This window comes from Aedes albopictus, chromosome 1, assembly GCF_035046485.1.
Source record: "Aedes albopictus strain Foshan chromosome 1, AalbF5, whole genome shotgun sequence".
Taxonomy (NCBI): Eukaryota; Metazoa; Arthropoda; class Insecta; order Diptera; family Culicidae; genus Aedes; species Aedes albopictus.
This window is the reverse complement of record NC_085136.1, coordinates 75,589,837-75,611,377: the sequence shown is the minus strand read 5'-3', so window position 1 is coordinate 75,611,377 and position 21,541 is coordinate 75,589,837. Positions and strand designations below refer to the sequence as shown.

The 21,541-nt window shown below is 43.2% G+C and overlaps 1 protein-coding gene across 1 annotated transcript in view; it reads right to left on the bottom strand.

The window, feature by feature from the left end:
• The window catches only part of LOC109422056 (uncharacterized), a 39,473-nt gene extending 25,648 nt beyond the window's left edge, over positions 1–13,825 (bottom strand). Inside the window, exon 1 of the mRNA XM_062844869.1 lies at positions 12,988–13,825. The gene's annotated coding sequence lies outside the window, so the exon portion shown is untranslated. The remainder of the gene's footprint in view (positions 1–12,987) is intronic.
• Positions 13,826–21,541: the final 7,716 nt, after the last annotated feature.

The following is a 21,541-nucleotide window of genomic DNA, read 5'->3' as shown; positions in this document are numbered from 1 at the left end:
CAACCCACCTTTATGCTCCCTACTTTAACGGACTTTTTGACGTCCGCCACAGGTAGCTGAACCAAAGCTATCTGTGTCCCTGCTGGCCCTTTCCGTAGCTTAACGGCTGCGGCGGCCACCTGCACATCGCACTGTTGCCGCAGTGCCGTGACGAGCTCTTCCACTTCGGTGATCTCATCGATGTCCTTGACCTTCAGAGTCGCCTCATGTGTCAGAGCCCTCACCTGCACACCCTCACCAAGGACCTCTTCTGCCAGCCTCTTATAGGCGGCGCCCTTGTGCTCCTTCTGGCGCTTCAGCTCCAGGATCATCTCGCCCGTACGAGTACGTCTAATACTGCGTACGTCGGCTCCAAGACCCTCAAGCTTGGCGTCGCTTCGCATCATCTTCAAGACGTCCGAGTACTTGGACTGTTCCGTCTTGATGACGATAGCGTCGCCTTTCTCGCGCTTGGCACCTGCCCTCCTACGCCTTGGCTTGGCGTCCTGCGCTACTACCTGCGGATTCGCCTTCTTCTTCCTCTTCCGCTCTACCTTCGTCCAAGGGGGGTCCTCCCCTTGGATCGCCCTACTCTGTGGCTGTTGAGGGCCCACTAGCGGTCGCAACCCCTTGTTCCCATCGTTCCGGGACGGGCCAGCCTTTTCAGGCCCACCCTTCCCAACTTTCCGGGAACCCTGGCTGGGGTCCGACCTTCCGGCATTATTACCGACTTTCGGGGTAATGATTCGCCTGGCCTTGCGGGCACCGCCAGACAGCTCCTCGCCTGACGGTTGCCTCGCCCGCTTCTGCGATTGCTTGCCCCGTTTGTCGCGAGCAGTCGCTTCCGCCTTATTCGGACTTCCTGCGAAGGAGAAGGCCTCCGTTTGGGTAAACTTCGGCACTTTCTCATTTGCAGGCTCCGCTGCTGCAGCAGTCAGCAACGCGAGTGCCGCGTGCTCCTGCTTGGCATCGTCGATCGACACCCTAAGTCGAAGCAAGGCCGTTTTCAGGTCCTTGCTTATGTTCGACTTAGTGGACGCAAAGTCGATGATTTTGCCAAGCTGCTGCTCAGCCACCTCTATTGCGGACCGTCCTTTGGATCCTCGGTTGACGGCCCTCAACAACCACGCTCCGTCCATAACCTCCACCGGCTGGCTTGCCGGGAAGTGGACTGGAGCACCCACGCTTGAGCTGCGTACGCAACTCCCAGCGCCTATCTCCTCACTTCTCCTTGTCGGAGATCTCATCAACCCGCTTCTTGCGAAGGGGTTGATCCCACCACTATTTCCACCTAGATTCTGATTTTTATTTGACTTCATGATTAAATCCCACGAGTAGCACGGGAAAGAATGTCCACCACGCCAGAGCCCTGCATTAACGCGGTAAGGGACAGCTTACTGTGGGGGGTGCCCAGGTACCCCACAGGCTCCGTTAAAGATCGAGCATCTTTTTCACCCCCTCGATCACTCATTCCTCAGCACGGGTCGCTTGACACCTTGAATTGGGGTTAGTAGTCCTATTCTGAGCCGGCGACTACGCGGCTGACTCGCAAGCGGGGGGGTGCGTCAGGCCCCAGGACTTTAGTCCCTGCTGCCCCATACTAATAGTGGTAATCACGTTCAAATGTATGCGTGCCTTTTTTGTAGATGTAGTTGTGAAACTGCGAGGAAAATATTTGCACTCTTACCCCGGACGTTAGTTTTATCATTATTTACCCGTTTTACCCAATTCGATTGGGTAATATTTGCATATGCAATCTGAATAGCCTTTCAATCGGCGTGCACTTTTGTGTGAGGAAAAATTTGCGCTAGTGTTCGTGTGTTGAAATGTCACTTATCTCTATTCCCGTCAAAACTTCGGTCGAAATGACAATGAATCGCGCATCATCCGGAGAGTTTGGCAAAGAAAGTTGAGGTACATCGTCTGTTCATGGTGAGTAATCTGCACCAGCACCAAGATGTTGGTGTTGCTACGTCCGGACAGTGAACTGATCGTCATCTATGTATCCTCTGTAGGCATGTCCTGAAGGAAAGGTCCTTACGTGATTGTGCTTGCAACGCTGGGACAATCAAATTTGGATGGACATTTCATCGAAGCAGAAAATAAACGGAGGAGTTGAAGAAGCAACCAAGGAAGCAGCATGACAAATTTTATATACACATAGGGGATGATGAAGTCTACCGCGGTAATAGCACCGCGGTTTAAATAAAAGTAAAATTAAATAAAAATAATTAATTCTTTTATGAATTGTTTTTTTTTATCTCTCTAGCGGCAGTAATATAAAATAAAAGTAGCTAGCTATATAAATACAATATGATATACACTTATTCTACTATGAATATCTATAAAGCACTAGTTACACATACATTTACAATTTTCTTACGGTCAAACTGTTCCCTAACCATTTGATATACTGTGGATCATCAGAAAATCTGAACAATATATTGACCATATCCTTTACTGTATTGTATCGGATAACCAATGGGTCAAATTTTCAGCGCAAACCGACATTCGGTTCCTCAGATTTGTACTCTCGAAAATTTGAGGTGTGGTTTCGTCATATCTTCACCATTATTCGTTAGATTTTTCAACCTATTCGGGTATGCTGCCTTGTGGAACATCAGCTGCCACAGGTGACCCGCTCGGTTATCCCTTTTACTGAATACTCTGTACACGCAGAAAAATGAGGCTTGTTTAAAACAATAAAACGCATGGTTGATTTCCAAACTGAGCATTTACTTATTCCAAAGGTAAATTTCTTTGTTCTTACTTATAGTTTATCGATCAAAACAACCAATTCCCATCATTCCATATAACGTTAAAATCTTCATTTGTTTCAACAAAATTAGAACCATAAACATAGCCCGGAAGCACTCACACATCTATAAAATTCTTACCCCAACATCGCCACAACGAAGAAAGTTTAGCAAATCCATCACTCCAACTTCCAAGTGCAGTTTTGGCCGTGATGGATAACGCGCAGGTACTCAAGACAGCATTCACAAAAAGTTGGTCGGTTTCGATTTTTTGCCTTTTTTTATTCGTTCTCGCTTCCATCCACTTGCCTAGTGTCCGAGCTGCCGCAGGAGCTGCCGTCACCAACACAATCACATTCCAGCTCTGTTAGTTTCAAAAGTACAGTCGTTTAAAACAATCTGTTATTTTATGTTGAAACTACCAAATATCTGTTTGTTCTAATAAACTGTCAATAATTTCGGCAAATGAAAATATTTGTTTTATCAAACAATGGAACAGTTCAATTTAAACTAGAAATCAGTTTGTCGCTATAACAAACTGAAAAATTGGTTGATTTGAACTATAAATTAATTGTTGTTACAATTTATTTTTCTGCGTGTATATGAGTTAACGAGTTCTGCAAATGAACTGTCAAAAAATACCACGCCATTGACACGCCTATACCTGTAGCATGGAGTGACAGTAGAGACATTAGGGGCCCAATTCCGTTTGATCAGCACATTTTGGGGCCGTTTTAACAAAAGAGATGTTGACAACAATGCCTGTCAATGGGTTGAAAAATACAGATGAACGGTAAATATCGTTACTTTTTTTATCTTTATTAACGAGATTTTTAGCCCTAGGCTAGTTCATCTCGGGACCCACGCTTCACTTCCCTTCCCTCACATTTTGTGAATTTGTCGGGAGTGGGATTCGATCCCAGGTCCTCGGCGTGATAGTCACATACTTTAACCATCACACCAGATCCGCTCCCTCTATCGTTACTGATGAACGGTAAATATTGATTACTGAGTGTACCGAGATAAATCTGCTGTTGAGAACTCAGTAAAAAGATGAAAAAAATACAGAACTCAGCGAAAAATTTACTGAGCTGGAAAACCAGAATCTTAGTGTGTATCAGACAAAGTTTCTGCAACTAAAAAAGTCTATACCATCTGTGCAGATTATCAAATCTATTGAGCTTCCAACAGAATCAATAAAAAAAAGTTGGTAGATGTAGAGCAACTGTCGAAAAATCAATTCTAAGTTCTCTATTACAAAACAATTTACTTGATTTCTATGTATCTGATTACACATAACATTTAGAAAACCATACATAGTTTTATTACTCCATACACACATTCAGACATTTTTCACGAAATAAAAGTCTAAAGTTCTTTACGGCTAGCTACGTAATTGTTTCAATTGTGCTGATGAATCATCTTTCTCGTCTCGCGTGGATTTTTTTACCGCGTAAAACCACCTAGACGGTAATTGTAGACTGACATTCTAGCTGCGTTGTCATGCTATAGCCAATGAACGATATATTACCAAGCACACTGCACGACAGATGGTTTGTGATCGTTTATGATCGCATTTATTGCTGTAAACCGGGTCTAAGGCTTTGAACAAATAAATCTGTGTCAACCTTCACAATTGACTGATGATAACTGAGAGTTGCTTTAGCTTTTCGCGATATTATCAGTAGGTCGGCTCCAGAGGTTCGTGCTCCTCTATTTTCGCGATATTATCTGAAACATCTGCTATTTCCTTCTTATTCTTGGCATAACATCCCAACTTAAGCAAAGCCTGCTTCTCAGCTTGTGTTCTATATTTCTATGAGCACTTCCACTCCCAACTAACAATGATCACTAATAGCAGCTTATTCAGCCAAAATTTTAAAAATTAAGCCGAAGAACGGTTTATTTATTGTTGTACGGCAACAATATTGTTGTACTGTTATTAACTTAAACTAATAGCTGTTTGCCCCCTCTTTTTATCTTTCACTTTCTCCTGTTTGTTTGCGAGAGTGAGTGAGAAAAAAGAAAGCTGCTTACGCTAGAAATTTTGCTATAGTAAGGTATCAGCACAGACAAACAGACGTATCACTTGGAACAAAATGCGGTTAAAACCATCGTCACGAAACATAATCGCCCAATGCTAATTATGCTGTGCTTCGCAAACTCACTGAGTAGATGGCGGTAGGGAGCAAACGTCAAACAGGAGCGAAAACGATGCGAGCGCCGTGGGCAACCGATTTGCGAACTAAAGAATATTTGAATTATCCGTTAAAAAGGGAAACGATGGGAAGTGAGTATAGAGTAAGACGTCTGTTTGTCTGTGGTATCAGTGTTTAAATAATTATTCCACGAAATGTTTCCACTGATCATCCCTTAATATGGTTTCGCAGCGTATCGACTCGATGGAACTTTTATCAAAATTAAACTTTTATGCTTCTTCTAGACCACTACGGAAACGTAGCATTTTTTCCACCAACCATCATCATGATGATTACGCAAAATTTGGCCCTTTAAACCGAATTATGTCTATATACAATAAACATTGCCAAACCATATACTTTACAATGACAAAAACGGAACTGAAAAAAACAATTTATGTTAAATCGTAATATAAATTAGTTTAAGTAAAAACAATATATAATAAGCTTAGGTTTAAAATGTAACGAAACGGTCTACTTCTGATTGACGTCAATAAATAAATAAATAATAGTTATTTATGTAACGAGTTGCAAAAAGTTGATTTTTTCAGCACGAGTCGTACATTTATCCAACGAGGCTTGCCATTTCAGTTGCATAATGAACCAGGTCGGAAAAAATGGCCATTATGATACCAAAATGAGTTATATAAAATGTAAATTATGATACTGAATTGCATAAAAAAATAATAATGTTTTTTTTTTTCATTTTTCCGGAAAATTCAACAAAATTTATTCTCAAATCCCCAGTCAATCAGCCATAAAACATGAATGATGGAACCTATGCACAAACACACTCCATTTCCATACTTTGTGTGTTTTTTATTTGCATCAGTCATTTCCTCTACATGACTGCTCCATCCATATCACAACAGCAGAAGCAAACTAACTAACAAACAAACGAACGAATTCGTAACTGACGACGGCATAATGCCGGCAAAAGGCGCATTATTTTTGCCCGCCAATTGATGATGACGAAGAATCTTTGCGCTATCGTCAGCCTTGACTGTCCATTACGGCCGGGCCGAGCCAAGAGTTTGCACCGTGGAATAGACTAAAAATGGAACCTCGCTAATCGAATTGAGTGCTTCGGGTCATGAGGCTATGATTGAAAAATTGCGTTTGTTGTTTTGTTTGAGATTTGCAACAACAGATCAAGTAAATTTGGAGGATTGAATAATTACTGTTATTCAGGCATGACTCTTCTACGTCTCTCAGGAGTTATATCGTCCTCTGAATATAGCCGAATATAGCCGGGATTCGATTACCGGTACGAGCGGACACCTTTTAGTAATGTCCACTTAAGTTCGTTGAGCATCGAGTATTATCGTGCTTACCATATTGTATAGGGACGATCACACAAATAGTCAATTGGCAAGGAAAGCTTTCAAATAATAACTATGGAAATATTCATAGAAGATTAATCCGAGAAGCAAGCTCTGTCTCAATCGGATTGGTACACCACCAGGAAGGAAGAAAGACCTTCTATTCCGAACCTACTTCACATTCACTGTTTTACTTCACTTTACTACCATCCATGACCTTCTTTATCGCAAAACGACGACCTGCCAATGTAGATAATGGCTGCACATAAATAGTAAGTGCAGGCAGAAAAATCTGCCTCTGCCTGCCCGGCGGTATCATAACGGTTGAATCTTGAATCGCAGCAACAGACAGACAGGAAAAGCAAACAGTCTGCCTGGCTGTCCATCGCGTGTTTCATCACATTCCCAAGCAGAAGCGTATTTGTAGCGATATCATATCACTATCGCCGGACACTCACTTCAAAGAAAGTGAAGCTCCTCGAAGTGGTGCAAAACGTAAGTTTTTCTCGAACGTTACTCTTCTTTTTCTCCTTTCTGGCATTACGCCTCAATCGGGAAAAAGCCTGCATTAACTAAGAACAGGAAGGAGAGGATTTGCTTGAACTTGAGAACTTGATTGACCGCCCGTGGATGCTAGTCCAGTACCGCCAGGCAGACCAGCTACACTCACACAAGGAACCAGTTAGGGGCTGTTCATAAACCACGTAGACCAAATATTGGCCATCTCAGACCTCCCCTCCCCCCTCGTAGACTTTCGTTCATATAAAAAAAAAAATGAAATTTGTATGGAGCGTGGACTTTGGCCAGATCCCCCCCTTCCCCCAAAAAGTCTACGTGGTTTATGAATGGTCCCTTACACTCAGCGAAAAAAAACTAGCGAAATTCATCGAAATACCTTATGAAAATTTGCAATAACTAATTCTTATGGATGCCATAAGAATACCTTATGAAAATTGATCGTGCTTGCTATGACAAATTTCATAAGATAGACTTATGAAAAGAACAAAAAAATCTTAAAATGATGCAGGCTGGATTCGATCCATGAACGTCGGGATCACCGAGCCCGTGTTTTATCCACACGGCTACCGACGCTTGAAAATACCATGTTGCTAAACATGAATAAAAGCCAAGCTGTGAGATGATTTTACGTCATAGAGTGACCTTAGGAAATTCATATGAATCATTATGAATTATTTAAAGGCCGTTTCATAAGTTGGGCCGTATGGAAATCTTATGGTTATTTGGCTGAGTGTAGATATCTGCCGGGAACTAAGCAGGCATCTTCAGTGTGTGAGTGTTCTAATTTTAGTAGGCGACAATGGCGCTTGCCACGCCAGGTTGCAGGTCAATGTGGGGAAGGGGAAAGAAGTGATGGAAGCAGGGGAATGACGAAGGGCCAGAATCATCAACCCAGGATTCGATTCAACATTATAAACCTTGCTGCTATAACTCAGTCAATTTTAAACCGATTGACTTGATTTTTGAGACACGATCAGATACGCACAGTATCTAACCATGTGCAAAAATTCAAGTCAATCGGTTTGAAATTGACATAGTTATAGCAGTAAGTGCCCAAAATAGGTGCTCCTGCCCAAATGGTCCCATACCCTATCCTGAAAAATTCTCAAAGAAGAATCGCGGAAAGAATCGTTCAAGGATAATAAAATACCGGTAGGAATCCGGAAGAATCCCCGGAAGGATAACAAAAGGAATACCAGGATAAATGGTTCGAAAAAATACGGAAGGAATGTTGGGGCAAATCATGGAAGGTGTTCAAAAGAGAGATTTAAGGGGGTTCTTAGAGGCGCTTTTTTGGTTGGAGAGAGTTTTCAAGGGGCACTTCCCTGCAGTCAGTTGCCTTGGGGTTTTAGGAGGGCGTTACAGAGTCTTTGAAGAAATTTAATAGTGTTCAAAGGATGTTATGCAGGATTCAAGTGCGTAGCAGTGGGTTTTGAGGGCGTTGAAGGGATTTTCATGGAACGTTTCAGGAGGCTGCATGCCGTTGCAGGGGGGCCTGAATATCATAAAGCGCCTTCCCAATGGCATCAAGAACTCCATGAAACCCCCTGTAACGCACTGAAATTATCCGAAACCCCAGGAAAAGACTTCTGAAACCATCTGCAACGCCTCCAGAAAACCGTTGAAAATTATGCGAAACCCCTCTGCTTTTTCTATCCTCCGAAATTTCTAGAACTTCCTTGAATTCCCTGTAGGGGTGGTGGGGGTCAAATGGACAGGATACAGTTTCATGGCTTTTATTGTTTTTCAAAATGTTTCAACGATTGAAGCTTATGCCTAAGCATGAATCATTATATTTTGCTGATCTTGAACATTAAAATTAAATAAACTTTAAACTTTAAAAATCACGTGAAAAATCAAAAATGATGTAAAATCTGCTTATAATTGCTAAGGTTTTCTCGTAAGTTATTTTCAATTATTACAAGTTTTACACCCTAAACCAATAAATTCTACGTAGAAGAATATATTTGACCGAAAAAAAATTAAGTTTTGTTAAAAAAAAATTGAGAATAATTTTAACAAAATCAGACCGTGGGGGTAAAATGAACAATCGGTTCAAATTTCACCAAAATTTCATTTTTTTTTGCAAACTTCAGAATCATCAGCTGTCATACCTATCGTGAGATAGTTGAAGTAAAAAGTTATAAAAAAATATTATATATTAACAAAATATAATTTTCATCCAAATCAGTACTTATTTTTTACACTATTTTTACAATAATTATTTAAGTGTATTTCAAAGTTTGTATTAAAAGTTTGAAAACAACAAAATAAAGGTATCGTATGAAATTTGATAGTTTGTATTTAAAAACATATAAACAATATGCTGTTATATAACTTTTAACGACTTGTTCATTTTACTACCATCAATTTTTTTCACGCTATTTTGCTGCACGACTTGGTGAAGAAAATAATCAAAGAAAACAATATTTTTTAAACGCAACCCTTTACAAGACTTCTAGAGTATATCATTACCTTCGATGTTACTCGGAAAAGCAGATGGATTTTGCCGCATTTCCGCGGTAATCGACCAAAATGCTTAAGTTGTCCACTTTACCCCCACCACCCCTATTGGGTCTAAAACACGCAGAAAATCTTCTGAAACTTTCCAGAATGGCTCCGAAAGTCCTCTGAAACTACAAGATGCCCTTGGAACTCTTCGAAACTATCCCTGACATTCCATGTAACATCCCTTCTTCTTCAAGGCGCAATGTCGAAAGTGGGACAAAGTCTATTTCTCAGCTCCATGTTCCATGAGTACTTGCACATCTGTAAACTGAGAGCTTCTGCTGCCAATGACCATTTTGTGGCAGGCACAAAGATACGCTATTCCCGAGGTAACCAAGTAACTTTACGAAAAGATACGGAACCGGCCGGGAATCGAACCCGTCACTCTTAGTAAGGTCTGGCCAGGGATAGAGTGCGACTTAAATCTCTTTGCGCACCGCACACGCTGCTACTAGACAGCACAACAAACAAGAAGGAGGCGAGTACGTGCAATCGGCTGTGTGTTGCCCGCTTACTTTCCCGTGCGCTGGAGGTTTCCTGTCTCTCCCGCTCTATCCTATGCACTCTCTCTGTGCTTGTCTCCGTGCTTTGCACTTTGCTTGACACTACGCATGATTGGGAAAATTCGAATCAAACGACCCATCACTTGTCAATCCTTGACAAGCTTAACAACTTTGCCGAAAACAGAAACACTCAAATTACTTTATGAAGTGATAATTTCTGTTTGTTGACAAGCACAGTCCCAAGCACCGTGCATTACTCTCTACGCCGTAGAGCTAGTGCTGTGATTTGTCTCTCGCACAATTACGAAAACTCTCACTCATACGTCTCTGTCTCTCGGCAAAACGGGAGACAGGCACTTGAGATTGTGTGAAGTACACGCTCTTTTCGCACTGCACGGTGCATGCCGCCAATCCCTGGGTATGGCTAAATACTCTCGCCTTAACTTTTCTTTTGCATCACGTTGGCAGCAGCTCGCTGACGTAGTATACGGTTTGGGTCAAACTAGGTGATCCTAGTGCCAAAGTAGGGTTAACAGCTGTGGCTATAGGAGCCTTGTTGTAACGCCTCTAAACATGTTGATAATTCTTTGAACTCCAGAAACTCCCTGGATCCCCCTAAGAAGCTCTGTAATGCCCGTGAAAGCCCTGTAACCCAGGCAAATCTGGGGTTTTCAGACCCGTTCGAGGAGGTTTGAAGCTGATTGAAATGGCTTCGAAAACCCTCTAAAACCTCAAAACGACCCGGTAACGTACCTGTAATGCCTTAGAAAACCGTTGAAACTTCATGAAACACCTCCGCAAACTCTCTGTAACGCACTAGCAACTCTCCAAAATCACCTAAAAACGCACCCAAAACTATCTGTAATTGCTCTGAACAACGCTGAAAATCCTCTGAAACTCCCTTAGCCTTCCTATTACTTTACGTTGGAAAAAGCTTGCTGACGTAGTCTACGTTTTGGAAATATGGTCCTAATGCAAAAGGAAGGTAAACCTCTAATTTTTTGGAGCCGGGTTGTTTAATCGCTGATGCCGTTACCTCGCTGGTCTCTAATACGTTAGTTTTGGATGGTTTCATCGTTGGGGTCATATATATGACCCCTCCGGCTCCAAAAGGGACCTCCAGAAACTGTCGCGAAACCCCTGTACCGCCCCTGACACCCTCTGAGGATCTCTTGTAATACCACTGAGGCTTCACAACACCATCGAAGCCGTCCCTAATACACCCCCCAAAACCACCTCTGAAACCCGAAGAAACCTGGAGTTTTCAGAAGTGCTAAGGATCAGGGACTTTTCAGAGGACTTCAGTGGACTCTGAAATCCCTTTAAACATCTCTGGAAACCCGAGAAACCTAGATGAGACCGAATACTCGTTGCTTTCGCTGTTTCTGTAACTGTTTGATTTCCCAGATTCTGATTATCAACCGGTGCAGGCAGGTGATGAACTTTCCCAATGCTTTTTTGATGAGCTGCGAAACCTTACTCCTTACCAGATGCTTGGTTGTTTTTGGGCTAGTGAATGGCAACTAAATACAACTTCCCTCCTCGAGTCAATTGGTTCATACCAGTCTTTTGCTGCCCGTATCCTTTGCTGTTTTGGTCCCCGTGGAGCTCATCCTCCTTCGATAACGCTGTCTCAAGAGTCTGTGTGTATGCAGAGGCGACATCCGGTTGCTTCAGTCGCTCCAGGTCGTACCACGGGTCGTACCGATACGGCTGTTAATACTGTACATTGTGGATGACGCAGAGTTTTGGATACAGTTTCACCAACTCTATGTAGTGGCCAGAATCGGTGTAAGCATCACAGGTCCTGATGTTGATAATGATGGGGATGTGCCGTCCATTAAACAACGTGGTCTGTAATCTGCTGTGGTGATCTCCAGGTGTAACGATGAAGGAGGCTATGCTGGTAAAATCTAACAACAACACTAGTAATTTTTTAGAATCTCACAGATCAATTGCATCTCTTACTGGTTTTCCACGAGCAAATGCTGAAAGTTTATAAATACACCATGAGCAATTACCAAATCAGTATTGAACCTTTCCACAACACACAAATGCGACCCTTCCAGCTATAGGTCCAGTCTATCGGTATGCAGGCCAACTGATACGAGATCCTAACCAGAAGGAAGGCATTTACAGGACAAACATTTCAATAGGTCCTATCTGCATTTGAGAGGCTCTCTTTGATCACTTTCTCTTTCAATTATTGCAATGTAATGGTACACTTTTCAACTATTTTTGCAGTTCAAATCAAAAGACGATTGTTTTGACCATCGTTCAATGCAAGGAGACAATCATAATAAAAATAAACAGCTGAGATATTAACGAAAGAGAGGGAAACCAAAGAGAGCCTCTCTTCTGCAGATTGGACCTTTAGACATGTTTGGCCTGATTTCTCTGATAACACATCCACCGCCTAGGCGTGTCATTGATTGATAAGACTGATATCGCCCACACACAATCTACGATAAATTACACATTTTTGTCGTGTATGTTGTTGCTTCATCATCGTCGGCCACTGTCGGCTTTTGTTGGTAGGTATATGTTGGTTCAATTGGATCTGTAAATCCACTTGATTATGCGTCTTTGACTGCCGCAATATCAATTGATGACGGCAACAGACGACGACGGCGACCACAGTGAGTCACATTGCGATCTAGAGGGAGAGTTTTCGCTTCCGTGTTTCACTCGGGGGCTTGAATATCTCTCAAGAGTAGGTTTATCTGCCTCCATATCTGTTAACCGGAATGGTTGCACCGGCTGGCCTTGAAGTTGTGCAGTTCTCGAAGCTGAGATGGTCAACTGAATAAGAAATTCCGCTCGAATGATTCACCGAGCGTGACTTTCTTGCGATTCTGTGTTTCAACAGTCTTTCAAAATCACAAAGAATGTGCCTTTCTTGGAACACGAGATGCTTCACTAACATAAACAGTTGTTGAGCTGCCTTCCCGTAGCACGACAATGAATCATCTGCCTTGTATTAAACTCACTTCACCTTTTGCCAACGCTTACATTGCCCTCCCTGTTTATAAATAGAGACCTCCATCTGCAGTGCTTTCACTGGCACCCTGCTCGGAATGTTTGCAAAACAACGCCCATTAACAAGCGGATTAGTGCTTGTTTTGTACAACAAGACTCCGGTTTCCATTCAACCGCGTCCATCTGTTCAAGCGTTACATTGTTGATCCTCAGTGATACTAACCTCTGTCTAACTTAGTCGCTTCTTCATCCACCTGCGTCGATCGTGCCTCCAAAAATTCAGCTCACGCAGCTTATTCTCCACTTGTATTGTTATGATTGACGAATCACTCTCAAAACTCAACTTTGATTCCATCCAATTCCAGCACCACAGCAGTACATGAATACCACCACTCAAAAATTGCACAACAACCTCTTACACAAAACAACATGTCACCACTACAGCTGCGCAGCGCAATCCACATCAATCGCTGTTGGCTTGTTTGCACTGCTTCTTTCTTCCATTTATTGCACTCTTGTCAGCTTCTCTTTTCCCCGTAAATTGATTAGCCGTCAGCGAATTTTGACTCATACGTAACTTTTTCGCACACTCCCCTACCAGTCTACCCAACTCTACCCTTAAACATACGATAGGTAATCGTACTGAAATCACTTGTTTCTGAAGCGATGCGTAAGACAGGCTGTCTTCTCGGTTGAAGTTGGTCAAAACCTTTTCGAAGGGGTGCGGCACTTCTTCTCCAGCTTAACTCGATTTTCTCCGGAACGCAGTGAACCACCCCTCTATGACCCGCCCACCCAATCAACTTCACATGATTAATAACAAAAGAACTCGGTGCACTTTGACGACGACTGGCACTAGTTGTCACTAACACTACTACTATCTCCTGATGTGTTCTAATTGGACGACTGTCGTTGCAGAGTTGTTGATTGAGAAGGATGTGTGTAGAGGAGGAGAACCTTAAAACACGATACACGCACGAGAGGAGCTAAACGCCAAAACGAGAAACCGGTCCGTACGCGGTCGCGGTCCGCTCAAGAATGAAGAGTGAAGGCTTGGAGCGATGGAGTAAGAGACTAGTTTGGTTTGAGGTAGACACAGAGATCAATCTCGGAGAGAGGAACGAGAGCAGGGTTCAATATAAGTAATTTTAAAATTTATATACAAATTGTGAATAAAACATTCTTAATCTCTTTAGAATCAAGATCACATTGAAGACTCACTACAATCGAAGTTGTAATGCATAGTTAGGAACTTCATGAAATCCATCCGGTTCGTTGAGAGGTGAATAAATATTCTTTGATGAAAAATTAGACACTAATTTACTTCACGTGAATTATTCAAATGAATCAAAACTATCATAATTTGGAGAGCTATCACCTCTATAGATCGAATAGAGTAGCCTATGTACCTGCTATCTAAAATGCAGTCTTATTTAAATATTCCGCCTCCGATTTATGATGGCATCAATGCATAACTATTTCATGCGTTTGCTTACCAACGCTTGCAACTTGCATGGAATCTTGCTAGAAGTTTGGTCCAAAAGTTTGTCAAAAGCGATCAGAAATCACCTGTTGGTGATGGTACTTCAAACATATAACACGCGGGGATACTTGATGGACTGCAGTTCGCTCCGTTAAAGCTACGCCGATTGAAGAATCGTTATTCAAAGGGGTAACTATTCAACAAAGTCTGGCTCTCTCCATCTGGTAGCAGCCATAGTTTAATATGTCAGCTAGTTACCTACTTTATTCAACGAGCTGTGGCAATTTATGATCGAACATGGTTTTCCGCCCAAAACTGATTAGACTGATACGTGCGACACTTGACGGATCGAAATCAAGTGTACGGGTTGCAAATTTCGTCATCGTTCGTTAACTCTGATGAACTGAAGCGGGCGATGCTCTTTCAAACTTACTGTTTAACCTACACGCTCAGAAAACCGTTCTGATAAACGTGAACAAACAAACGCAAATAGGGGCTGTCCATTAATTACGTAAGGGTTTATAGGGGGAGGAGGGGTTTGAGAAATCTTACGCGCCATACAAAAATATTTGGCTTTCCATACAAAAAATCTTACAAGGGGGGGAGGGGGTGTCGAAAAATCGCAAAAATTCCCTTACGTAATTAATGGACAGCCCCATATGAGAACAAACAAATATACACCGTAAACTGGAACTAGTTCCAGCTGTCAATATGAGCGTTCTAGAAATCTAGTTCACGGTGTACATTTCTTATTGTTGTTATCGTTGCTATGATGGTTAAATCCTGTGACTACCACGCCGAGGACCTGGGATCGAATCTCACTCCCGACATACTCACAAACATGTGAGCTCTTCCTTCGGTAGGACAGTAAATCATGGGTGGTTATCTTGGTACACACTCTAGTGAGGTTGTTATCCTCGAGGTGAACAGAGACGGATTGCGGTTGCGAACGAAGACAAAACTCGCGTTGTACAAGACTCTGATTCTGAGGACAACGAACGAGTTTGGTTCGCAGCAGGACTGCAGGAGATGTATTGGACAGGATCTCTAGTGCGAACATTTAGAGGTAATCATACCATCTACCAGAGTAGCGGCAACACACGTGAGCTTGGAACAGCTTTTATAGTGATGGGCGACATGCAGCGGCGCGTGATCGGTTGGTCGGCCGATCGACGAAAGAATGTGCAGCTTGAGGATCAAGGGCTGATTCTTCAACATCAGCATAATAAACGTGCACAGCCCTCACTCCGGAAGCACTGATAATGATAAAGATGCATTTTACGCGCAGCTCGAGCGCGAGTACCACCGCTGCCCAAACCACGACGTTAAGATCATCATAGGAGACCTAAACGCTCAGGTAGGCCAGGAGGAGGAATTCAGACCGACGATTGGAAAGCTAAGCGCCCACCAGCTGACGAACGAAAATGGCCTACGACTCATTGATTTCGCCGCCTCCAAGAACATGGCCATTCGTAGCACTTTCTTCCAGCACAGCCTCCCGTATCGTTACACCTGCAGATCACCACAGCAGACGGAATCGCAAATCGACTACGTTGACTCTTATCACTACCTGGTGATGGTCAAACTGCACCCAAAACTCTCCGTCAACAACAATGTACGGCACCGGCAACCGCCACGGTACAACCAAGAGCGACTGAAACAACCGGATGTCGCCTCAGCATACGCGCAGAATGTCGAGGCCGCGTTGCCAGACGAGGGCGAGCTCGATGAGGCCCCTCTAGAGGACTGCTGGAGTACAGTGAAAGCAGCCATCAACGACGCAGCCGAGAGCACCATCGGGTACGTGGAACGGAATCGACGGAACGAATGATTCGACGAAGAGTACAGAACGGTTTTGGAGGAGAAGAATGCAGCGAGGGCGGTAATGCTGCAGCAAGGAACTCGACAGAACGTGAAACGTTAAAAACAGAAGCGGAAACAGCAGACCCGCCTCTTTCGGGAGAAAAAGCGCCGCATGGAAGAAGCGGAGTGTGAAGAAATGAAACTGCTGTGCCGTTCCCAAGAAACACGGAAGTTCTATCAGAAGCTCAACGCATCCCGTAACGGCTTCGTGCCGCGTGCCGAAATATGCAGGGATAAAGACGGAGGCCTTTTGAAGGACGGACGTGAGGTGATCGAAAGGTGGAAGAAGCACTTCGATCAGCACCTAAACGGCGTGGAGAACGTAGGCACGGGAGCCCACGGCAACGGAGGAAACAACGACGCCAGTGCAGCGGAGGACGGAAATGAACCAACTCCTACGCTGAGGGATGTTAACCAACAAAGCAGCTGGTAAGGATGGTATCGCAGCTGAACTCATCAAGATGTGCCCAGAAAAGTTGGCCACCTGTCTGCACCGGCTGATAGTCAGGATCTGGGAAACCGAACAGCTACCGGAGGAGTGGAAGGAAGGGGTTATCTGCCCCATTCACAAGAAAGGCGACCATTTGGAATGTGAGAACTTCAGGGCGATCACTATTTTGAATGCTGCCTACAAAGTGCTATACCAGATCATCTTCCGTCGTCTGTCACCTAAAACGAATGAGTTCGTTAGAAGTTATCTAACCGGCTTCATTGACGGCCGGTCGACAACGGACCCGATCTTCACCGTACGGCAAATCCTCCAAAAATGCCGTGAATACCAGGTCTTAACGCATCACCTGTTCATCGACTTCAAAGCGGCATTCGACAGTATCGACCGCACAGAGCTATGGAGAATCATGGACGAGAACAGCTTTCCCGGGAAGCTTACCAGACTGATAAGAGCAACGATGTGCAAAACTGCGTAAGGGTTTCGGGTGAACTATCCAGTTCATACCAATCTCGCTGAGAAATGAGATAAGGTGACGGACTCTCATGCCTGCTCTTCAATATCGCTCTATTAGGTATAATGCGACGAGCCAGGCTCAACAGCCGAGGTACGATTTTCACACAATCCGGTCAATTTGTGTGCTTTGCGGACCACATGGGAATTATCGCCAGAACATTCGGAACGGTGGCGGAAATGTGCACCCGCCTGAAACGCGAAACTGCAAAGGTCGGACTGTTGGTGAATGTGTCATTACATACTGGCAGGCGGAACCGAACACGACCGGGACCGTCTAGGTGATTATGTCACGATAGACGGGGATACTTTCGAAGTGGTGAAGGAATTTGTCTGCCTCGTATCCTGACGGTTGACAACAATGCTAGCCGTCAAATACGAAGGCGAATCACCAGTGGAAGTCGTGCCTACTATCGGCTCCAGAACAAGCTGTGGTGAACCCAGCATCCACCAGGTGGCCAAAGTCGAGAAAATACGGAGAGCAGGGTGTGTTGCAAGAATACCGAACAGCAACCCTGCAAAGTTAGTGTTCGCTGCCGATCAGGTTGGCATAAAAAGGCGTGGAACGCATAGAGCACAATGGGTGGATTAGGGGGATTAGGTGCAGCGTAAGCTGGCGAGCATTGGGCGTGACCGAGGATTGAGAGCGGATGCAACCTTGTTCAAGGCCGGCGCGCTTTGGGAGTGCCATTTTTGCTATATAACCATACTACAAACAAGCACACGTAACTTTTAGGGTAAATTCACGAAATTAATTAAAACTTTTTGCCCGATGCCTTCTTCATGAACACGCTGCCATCTATTGGTATAACCGCGCGAGACACTGTCCGCCATGATAGATTGCAATTTGACGTTTGCCAACACGCAAACTACTACACAACTTACCTGTAATTTTCGATTACATCATTCAGCAACGTGTACACAAGCAAACCTAAAGCAATCGAACACTAGCGCCTCTGGTGGATGGATCGCGGAAATCAAATGAAATTCAAATTCTGTTGAGAGTGCACTGCACAATGGTCCACGAAACAGATTTACGAGGAAAGATGCATTCAGCGCCTTCAAATGATTTTCTAGATTAATATGGTCTTCTACAAAGTTGTTCCTAAAAATAGGCCCTATTTTCAATATACATGAAAATTAGGGTGGTCCATATTTTCAAAGAAATTGGGAACCAAACTTTTTTATTTGCAAGAATAACTATATAATTCTTCAAGATAGTTTCAGATCTATCAATTTTGAGCAAGTTTGCTGAAGGCACTTTTTATGTAGCTTTAAAATTGACCGATCTAGAGGTATTTTTTTGAATAAGCTTAGGGTGGTTCAAGAAAAACCGGTTTTATGGCGTTAACTTTTTTATTTTCGATTTTTCATCAAAGTCGCCCAAGAAACACTTGTAGAGCATTTGACGACGCGTCGTTTTGAGCGCTGAGATGGTCGTTATCTCTTTTGGTTCAAAAGTTACAAGCATTTTTCTTAAAAAATCAGAGTTTTTTAAAAGGTGTTATGACGGATTGGGACAAACATAAAAAATATCTTTTGCCCGCATTCAAAAGAAGAAATGTTGTTATAAAACATATCAAAAAATTAGAGGGGTGTTATTTTTGTAACTCAAGTGAAAAATACTTGAAAAGTGCCTATTCTTTCTAGAAAATCATCAATATCTTTTGAACGGAATGACGTAGCAACATTCTCAGCGCACGAAAATGTGCGTTTTTTAAAGCTCTGAAAATGGTTCTTAGACAACTTTGATGAGAAATTTGAAACAAAGAAGATAAAGCGTTTAAACTGTTTTTAACAAATTCGGAGCATTTTCCCATAGTTTTCATAGTGTGACGCTAGAACAAATCGTTTTATTGCTATTAAAAATACCTTTTGGTAACATTTCAGTCGAAAAAGTGCTCAATTGCCATTACCGCAACATTAGGTACTACCACAACGATGGGAACAATTACCCTACTTTGATTTCAAATTTTGCTTTCGGTTTGCTGTCATTTTAAATAATGTAAATATTTAGTGTTACAATAGTTTTTAAATCTTTTATTAAACTATGTAAAGTAATTCTAGGGATATATCATTAGTGCAATTGTATTATTGTATTTAGGGTTTGATATCAACCGAAAAACTACATTTGACGATTTTTCAATTTTCTTACGCTGATTACAAAAACAGTTATCAATTTGCTATCATCGATAGCAGGAATGGTTTTCAATTTGCTGTCACAGGAACATTTTTCTGCTCTCATTTTTGATGTTTTAACCGTTAAAACGACCAAAACGACAACAACCTGAGTTATCAAAATTTGCAATATAACAACATCAAAATTAGTTTTCAATTTGCTGTCAGACTTTGCTCGGGTGATGATCCTGCTGGAGGACAGCCAGCTAGCGCTGGTGAAAGGCAAGTCAACCTCCAGGGGTGTATTCGAGGCGCTTCGGAATTTCCACTAGAAAACTTCCCGCTCGGTCCGTGTGAGTTTGCTGAAAAAGCTTTGCTCGACCAATCTCCCGGAGAATGGCGATCTCGAGCAGCATCTGGTGACGATTGACGAAATCTTCGATCGTCTCTCCGCTGCAGGAACGGACCTGGACAAGGATACGCAAATTTGCATGCTGCTCCGCAGTTTGCCCCCATCGTTCGACAGCATCGTTTCAGCGCTGGGATGTCAAGGTCAAGTCAGAGAAGGCGATGCGGTCAACGGAAACCAAGCCAAACAGTGACAAGAAGACGCGCGTATGCCACCACTGCAAGAAGCCCGGCCATCTCCGCCGGAATTGATTTATTTGCTACTACATCTCTGACAAAAATTGTCACACAGACTGTTTTAAAAAAAATTAATCCTATTCTTAAAAACTAGTTTACTTATATTAAAATCGAAAACGTCACACATTTGATTAAACTATCTACAACAAAAATCCAACGGGTTAAACAGTCCATAGTTAGTGCGGTGGCCAGGAATCCACAACAGTTGCCGATTTCGGAGCTGACGAGTAGGCGCGTAGAGTCTTACGTTCTCGAGAAGGGAGGTGCAGTCGATATTGCCCTTGATGACATCAAAAATGAATAGTCTTTGCAGCATAATTCGACGACTTGCTAGCGGTTGTAGACTTATTAGTGCACATCGTTGCTCGTAGGGAGGCAGTTGAACCGGGTCGTTCCATGGGAGATTCCGTAGAGCATACCTTATGAAACGTTTCTGGACATTTTCGATACGGTTGACATTAACATCGTAGTATGGTGCCCAGACTTGAACTCCGTATTCCAGTACGCTTCGCACTAAGGCACAGTACAAGGCCTTTAAAGCATACACATTATCGAATTGAGCTGTATTGCGGCGCAAGAATCCGAGCATCGCTAATGCTTTTGCAGATGTCACCGCGACATGATCATGGAATCGAAGCTTACTGTCAAGCACCACACCGAGGTCCTTAATCGAGCTAACCTTTTTTAGTGGCGTGTTGTTGAGGGAATAAACAAACGTAGTAGCAGACTGGCGACGTGTGAACGTGATCGCGTTACATTTCGACACGTTCATCTGCATTCCATTCACATTACACCAGCGTGACACGCACTCGATGTCAGCTTGCAAAGCACAACAGTCCACAAGCGACTTAATCACGCGGAAAAGCTTCAAGTCATCAGCATACAGAAGCTTGTTAGAGTTGAGTTTGCTGCACAGGTCGTTGATAAAAAGGATGAAGATAAGCGGGCCAAGATGACTGCCTTGTGGAACACCAGAGGGAATGTCAAATACATTTGACTTAGCGTCATGTACTTTGACAAACGCTTTGCGCATCGAAAGATAGGACTTCAACCATCGAATAATCCATGACGGAAGCCCAAGGCGATTTAGTTTTTCTATTGCTAACTCATGAGGCACTTTGTCGAATGCCTTGGAGAAGTCAACGTAGATGGCATCGACTTGGTTACTCTTCTCCAGCTCGCTAATTATGGCGTGAGTGTATGCCATGAGGTTCGTTGTTGTAGATCGCTTTCTTACGAAACCATGTTGATAATCAGATATCGTAGACTGAACAACTGGGTACAGTGCGTCATGCATTAGGCTCTCGAAAACTTTTGCGAGACAATTTAGTATAGATATCGGGCGATAATTCTCAACGCTGTGCATACTGCCAGTCTTGTGAATTGGGGTGATAGAGGCCAGCTTCCAAGCATCTGGAAACACTCCTTCGAGCAATGAACGATTGAAAATCGAAGTGATCGGTGATGCCAAAGATTGAGCACACTGCTTGATGAACATAGGTGGGATCATGTCAGGACCGGGACCTTTTGACGCATCCACTGCACTGAGAGCGTGTAAAATTTCATCGTTATTGAAAGTTACCTGCGGAAGCCGAAGGTTGTACGACGGAAGACTGTCCAAGTATTCTTCGGACAGCGGAGGCGGGGTATCGTCGTGAACGGAACGGAAGAAATCAGCAAACAGATTCGCAGTTGTGGCAGACGAGA